Here is a 6,974-nt window from a genome sequence, read left to right on the forward strand (position 1 = left end):
CGACTGGATTCGTCTGAAAGAAGAAAGTCATATACACCTAGGATGACTTGAGGGTGAGTAATTTGTGGGCTAATTTTAATTTTTGGGTGAACTAACCCTTTAACAGGAAGAACATTGATTTCAAGCACCACCCTCCTTTTAAAGCATCCAGTCTGTTATTCTAACTCAATCAGCATGACAGAGTGATCTCTAGCCTTGTAGAGGGCTGCATTGGGTTTGGGCTCCCACGGGACCCAACGCAAATCTCGCGGGAGCGGGCGGTTTTATCTTTGCTGCGGGCGAGAGAAACAGAATCGCGACTCCTTTAATACAAAAGACAAACGTTTTATTTTTTGTTGTACCAAAAACATACTGAACCATGACTTCAAAACAAAGGTACATACTGAACATTTTGTGTACCATTATACCCCTACATACTAGATATAAAAAAGGCCAGTATTCAGCCCATATATCACTCTGCACTAGAGGGCTGCATTGGGTTTGGGCTCCCGCGGGACCCAACGCAAATCTCGCGGGAGCGGGCGGTTTTACCTTTGCTGCGGGCGGGAGTGGGCGGTCAGAAAATTTCGCGGGAGACCCGCGGGGAACGGTGGGATTTGGCGTGTAGTAGAAATGGAGTCAACACAAGAAGTTGAGAAGAAAATTAAAGCGTCTGTTTACTTGACAAAAGCAAAGCAAGGCAAGTCAGACATCTGGAAACAATTCTCAATTGTCACTGAAAAAAATGGGAAAGAGTTCAACTTCGTAAGTTGCGATAAATGTGCAAAAGTGTTTGTTTACAACGGACATAAATCTGGCACCTCTGGTTTGATGCGACATACCTGCACAGTTCTCTGTGGTCAAAGCAAGCTCTCGTTCCCCCATAAAGCACTTCCTGCTCATGTTAAGCAAGAAACTACAGAAAAATGTGTCACACTTTGCTGTAAAGACATTAGACCATATGACTTCGTTGCCGGGAAAGGCTTTGTTGACATAGTTCAGCACTTTGTTAACGTAGCCGCTAAATACATTTGATGTGAGAGATGCTCAAGTCTGGGACCGTAGTCAGTCAGCAATATACTTTTCCTTCATAGTAATATGGAGTAAGCAAAGCAAGGCCCAGTGATCAAATTCATTTGTTTGTTTAGTAGTCTACGTTTTTTTTAAAACATTTTTTGTATTATTTATTTTATTTTTTGCAACAGCCTGTTAAGCAAGCTATTGTGAATGTGAAATCTGTGAGAGATTTTTTTAAGCATTCTATTTATTTTGTTTTGTATTTCATTTGTTAAAATGATATCTAGCCTATTTTCAAAGTTCTCTGTTTATTTATTGAATGTTAAAGTTATTTCCTAGTTAATTGTTTGGTGCGTGTGTATGCAGTAGCCCTAGCCTGCGTTTAAAAACTGAGGTGCTGCTAGTTGTTGTTTTGTTTTAACGGTTAATGTTTTATAAGCTAATAAAAAAATACCCAATGTTTTTGTCATGTGTGGTGCTTTGGTTTAGCATTGGTTACTTCATCTTATTTAAACGCAATCATGTTTAAAGTCTGTTATTCTGGATGTTAACTTGAACCAATATTTAGTTTGAGTATTTGTGTACATTTTTCACAAGCTCTGAGATAAAGTCCGCGGGAGCGGGCGGGAGTGGACACAAACATTGCGGGCGCAGGCGGGAGTGGAACACATAGGTTGCGGGAGCGGGCGGTCCTGGTCATACATTCAGCGGGAGCGGGTGGGTGCGGGTTTAAGAAAACAGTCCCGTGCAGGGCTCTATAGCCTTGTCCTCATCAACACTCTCACCTGTGTTAATGAGAGAATTACTGACATGATGTCAGCTGGTCCTTTTACATCCCTTCCAGGGATGTACTAGCTGCTTACTAGTTGTGTCTGCATATTAAACTGGAAAATGAGAAACATCTGGCCTGTTCACACAAAGACAGATATTCAAGCAAATATTCTGTGCAGCTTTTTAATGTGAATGAACAACTGTTCATGCTTCTGTTCAGATCGTCGCAAACACTTCACATTTGTATGCTGTCAATGCAACAGTTTTTTGTTTTTTTTTAATGGAGATTTTCAAATTTTCCTGCAAAGAAAACAGGCCAACCAATAGGATTCAAAGTTAAAACAAAAAGTCAGTAAATAAATAAATAATATTCTGAAGTTAAATTTCCAATATATTCTTAGAAAACTTACACCGATTATGTTTATCTCAGAAAAAAAAACATGTCAACAAATTGTCACATAAGCTTTTATCAGATAAAGATCATGTAGTGGTTAACTAATATTGGATTTTTCCGTGAATGATTCTTAAACTTTTCTATTTAGACTAACCTGAATATTTGCTTACACTCTCATAGGTCTGTGACGGGATGAAACCCTGTGTGTTGGTGCTGATTAGAGTGAGTGAGATGTGTTTTCAGGGCTGTTGAAGGACAGAAGGGCTGTACAGAGTGTGTTCTGCTCTCTTTCCATCTGCTCAATGTGCAGAGTCAGCAGAGGTGTTTGACTGACACACGGAGCTGCTGCGGTGAGCACGCCATGGGAATCCAGCATTCCATGGAAGAGGACTCGGAGGAACCAAGCTGTTCCGCTAGGATGTACTGTAAATAATACAATAATACTATGATAAACTTGATCATTCATCATTCTGTTATTTCAGCGGTGTCCAGCAGGCACAGACTTCGCCCACTTTAAACATGATGCCAGGTAAGCTAGGGGAGGGGCGACTGAGAAAGTGACGTACTAATGGGCTGAAAGAGTACCGGTCAGGACATCAGGACAATGATACACTTGAAACAAAATCAACTGAGCTGCACACAAACCAACATTCCCATGAGACAAAAAAAACAACAGATCAGCGTAAAACAACGCCAGTTAAATGGCAAGAGAAAAATACAGCATTTATTAAACATGACGTTGTTTTTATTTCTCATCAAACCACTTTCTAACCCTTATTTGTCTCTCCTGCTCTTTATCTCTTTCACTCTGACCTTTTGTTTTCCCATTTCTCCATATTATGGCTGCTATATCTTCATTAAAATTCCTCTTTCTCATCCAAACAACTAACATTAGTTTATTCAGACCTCCGGCCAACATATTCCTGTAACCTCATCTCCCGCCTGTCCTTCTTAATAACTTGGAATTTCAGTTATTTTGAAATGCTCCATATGATCATGAAATCACTGCAATGATTTAAGATCACCAAATCTGCTCTAAAAAATAAACATGCAAAAAAGTCCCACAAGCCACAACACACATTATAATATCTTGTCTGTCCCACACCCTGATTAACGGAAAGAACAGACATAACAGAAAACAGACAGATAAAGTTATTTGTAATAAACTACAGAGTGCAGAAAACAATGTTAACCTGGATGCTGTACTGCATTAACTTTAGACTTTGTGTGTGTGTGTCCATTCCAGACACAAATTACGTGCTCATACACACACACACACACTCACACACTGTAACAATTACTAACAGTCATTATCACAGCAGAGCAAATTACAAGAACAAACTCACAGATTGGATAAAAGAGTGAGTAAGCCTTTGTCTTTCTTTAAAACACTCACACTCACACACACACACACACACACACACACACACACACACACACACACACACACACACACACATCACTTCAGGACACTTACGGGAAGAGTCAAGACCGTCGCTTGTAAGAATTTATGAGGATAAGAACAACTTGCATTAAGGGCAGAGGAATGAGATTTTATCCCATTGAGCACTGAAATATTTGGACAACACTGCATATGAATATTAGGGAAAAAATCAAACTGAAAAGACAGACAAATAAATAAACTAACACATAGCCTAAATAAAAACAACTGTCAAAGTAAAAGTACAAGCAAACAAAAGTAATGTACTGAAAAAAAAAAAAAAAAAGTACTGACAAATGAACAAAGAAAATAAAAGACTCAAGGAACAAAAGATAGAAATGAACTACAACTTTAATAAAATAAACTAACAAATTTATAAAAAAAACAATGAAACAAAGAAATGGAAAAAGGCACAAAGAAAAAAGAGAAAGAACCAACACAAAAATGAACAGACAAATGAAAGAATAAAATACTGAAAGAAGAGTAAGTACCTAATAATTAACAGAAAAAATATGAACAAACACAAAGAAATAAAAAAAACATAGAAACAAAAAGCCAAGAAGTACTCAATGAAAATAATTAAATATCGAATGAAATCATTGAAAAAAATTGAACAAAGAAGTGTATTTAAAACTGCCAAATGAACAGACAAAATGAGTGAACAAATTGTGTACACAAATAAACAACTAAAAAAGAGAATGAACGTACAAACAAATGAGTGAACAAAATATTTAAAGAACAAAAGAAAAAAAAAACTAATTTTTGAATAGATGACAATATGAAAGAACAAACAAACAAACTATAACACACAAAGAAAGGGAAAAAAAAACACAACCAACCAAAGAACTAAAGAAAAAGCAAAAATGGAAATAAAGCAAGCAAGCAAGCAAGAAAGAAAAAGAAAGAAAGAAAGACGTGGGCTGCATGTGAAGAGTGTGTGTTGGACCCCCTCCCCAAACAGCTTCATAATTAGCGGTTGTGTGCTGGCCTCGTTTAGGTTACTTTCATTTTTTTATTTTCCCCTCTTTTCCATGGAAAACAACACATGCAAACACACATGGCACTACTCATCTGTTCTCCCCTAAACGAGAGAGAGAGAACGAGGAAACAAGGAGAACTCGAGTCCCCTCAGCCTCATGTGTGGGACAATACACATCTGAAGTTACATTCTTCCCTCTGAATTTATCTTTCCCTCAGTCCCATCTTCCTCTATCCGGCCGTCACAAGTCTCACGGGCGGAAAAGGCGCTTGGCTACGTCAGATATCAAAACCACACGTAGACTCGAATTTGTGTTTAGCTGTGGAGCTACGCCACACAAATGGAAAGCAAATTGATGTCAGACACGTGGAGAATGTGCAGCTTTAGACCTGTGCTTGGTGCTGACGCATAGGCCTGCCTCAAATCCAAAAACCACTGAAAACATCTCAAAATGGCACTCAGTCTCTCTGAGCTGAGTCTAACTCTGAGAGACAGACACCACACGCTCAAACCACACAGGAAGAGCAAGAGTGTCTCTAATTACGGAGGTCAATTAGATAATGGATAAGTGGGAAGGAGGGAGGGGGTGAGATAGATATGCTGCATAAGAGAGAGATAGAGGGCTGAGATTCAGAAGACAGAGGAAGAGAGACATTTGTTTATTTTTATTTTTGGCATATGAAGTCACATTCCAGTTTTCTATCTTTATTGTACTAAATTTTAATTAATTTCCATATAGTGTTTTTTAAAAGTTCCATAATTTTTTTATATTCAAGCATATTCTGAGAATGCTAGTCATACACATACATTATAAAGCTCATTATGTCTAAAGTCCACCTCTAAACATAAAAATAATATTAAAATGGACACTATAACAAAATCATCTGGTGTCGACAGGATTTTTTTGGAGAGAAAATGCCAGATTTTAATTTTGAATGTAAGTACTGGGTTTCAACTTGTTCAAATATCTAACGGAATAAATAAATAAATAAATAAAGAAATAAATGTATTCATGTAAGCAACAAAAGCGACAGTAAAGACATTTATAATGCTACAAGAAATTTCTAGCTTGAGAAAAATAAAATGCTGTTCTTTTGAATTTTCTATGTATCAAAGTATCCAGGAAAAAAATGTATCAGTTTCCACTAAAATCCACAACTGTTTTTAACAATGATAATAATAGGTAATGTTTCTTGAGCCCCAAATCAGCATATTTAGATTTCTGAAAGATCATGTGACACTGAAGACTGGAGTAATGGCTGCTGAAAATTCAGCTTTGGCATCACAGGAATAAATTACATTTAAAAAATTTCAAATTGTAATAATTTTTCAAAATATTACTGTTTTTAAAAAAAAATTATTAAAGCGATTTGGTGAACATAAGAGACTTTTTTCAAAAACATTCTTACCATTCTTAAAAATAAATAAATAAATAAAAAATCTTACTGACCACAAACTTTTCAACGATAGTTTATCTGGCCATATAGCTTCTAAATTGTAAGCTACACAATATTAACTTTTTGTTTATTGAGCTGTTGTATAAAGCAATATCACACTCGCATCATTAACTGTCATTATAAACATACTACAAGTAGCTTCCTTATATGTTAAATTAGTAGTTTGCTATTTTCTTAGTCTACTCTGCACTGTTCATTTATTTATTTTCATGGGATAGATTTTAAATATAAATATGACTTGTGTATTAAATACAATATTTCTCTATTCTGTTCATAGCATGCAGGTACTCTGAACAAACATATAGCCTAGTTTTTCTCAGGCCCATGAAACAGTAAATGACACTGTTAAACATTTCTGTAATTTCTACAGTTACTGTATATCACCCAGTATAATACTGCAAATTCGCTTTACAGTAAGCAACTGTAATACCCTTTGCATCATGGGAATTTTCTGTGACGTCAAACCCCACATACAGTGACTTACTGTATTTTTTAAAATTGCTGTATACTACTGTATTTGCCGTAACGGTCTCTTTGGCGCCATTCTATTGAGGCTGCTTTATTTTCCTCATTTCTCACTTTTGGATTGACAAGATTTGATTTACACAGTGTCTACAACGCCGCAACAGCTTGGGACTGACTACACTGGATGTTACATCGCTTGTAATGATTGGAAAATCCGTTTGTCCTTCGTGTCAGAAACAGCGCGAGAATATCCAGAAATATACCGGGGCATCACTTTACTGTCCGCATCCACTGTAGATAGTATAATTGGTTCTATATTGTCTTTTGTCGAGTCGAGTCGCGCCACACCACTCGCGTCCGAGGAAGACATGGAACCAGTGCGGCAGCGCCGCGGGTTTTGCCCAGGGATGAACACGCGAGAGTGGAAGAGTTCCGGAGAACATCTGCGCTGTGTGTCGATGCATCTTACGA

General features: G+C 37.2%; 1 protein-coding gene across 2 annotated transcripts in view; it reads right to left on the reverse strand.

Annotated features, from left to right (window-relative positions):
• scfd2 (sec1 family domain containing 2) overlaps window positions 1-6,974 on the reverse strand; it is a 134,511-nt gene that overhangs the window by 86,997 nt on the left and 40,540 nt on the right. The gene's annotated exons all lie outside the window — the stretch shown is intronic.

Source organism: Sinocyclocheilus anshuiensis, unplaced genomic scaffold, assembly GCF_001515605.1.
Source record: "Sinocyclocheilus anshuiensis isolate Anshui unplaced genomic scaffold, SAMN03320099.WGS_v1.1 scaffold637, whole genome shotgun sequence".
Taxonomy (NCBI): domain Eukaryota; kingdom Metazoa; phylum Chordata; class Actinopteri; order Cypriniformes; family Cyprinidae; genus Sinocyclocheilus; species Sinocyclocheilus anshuiensis.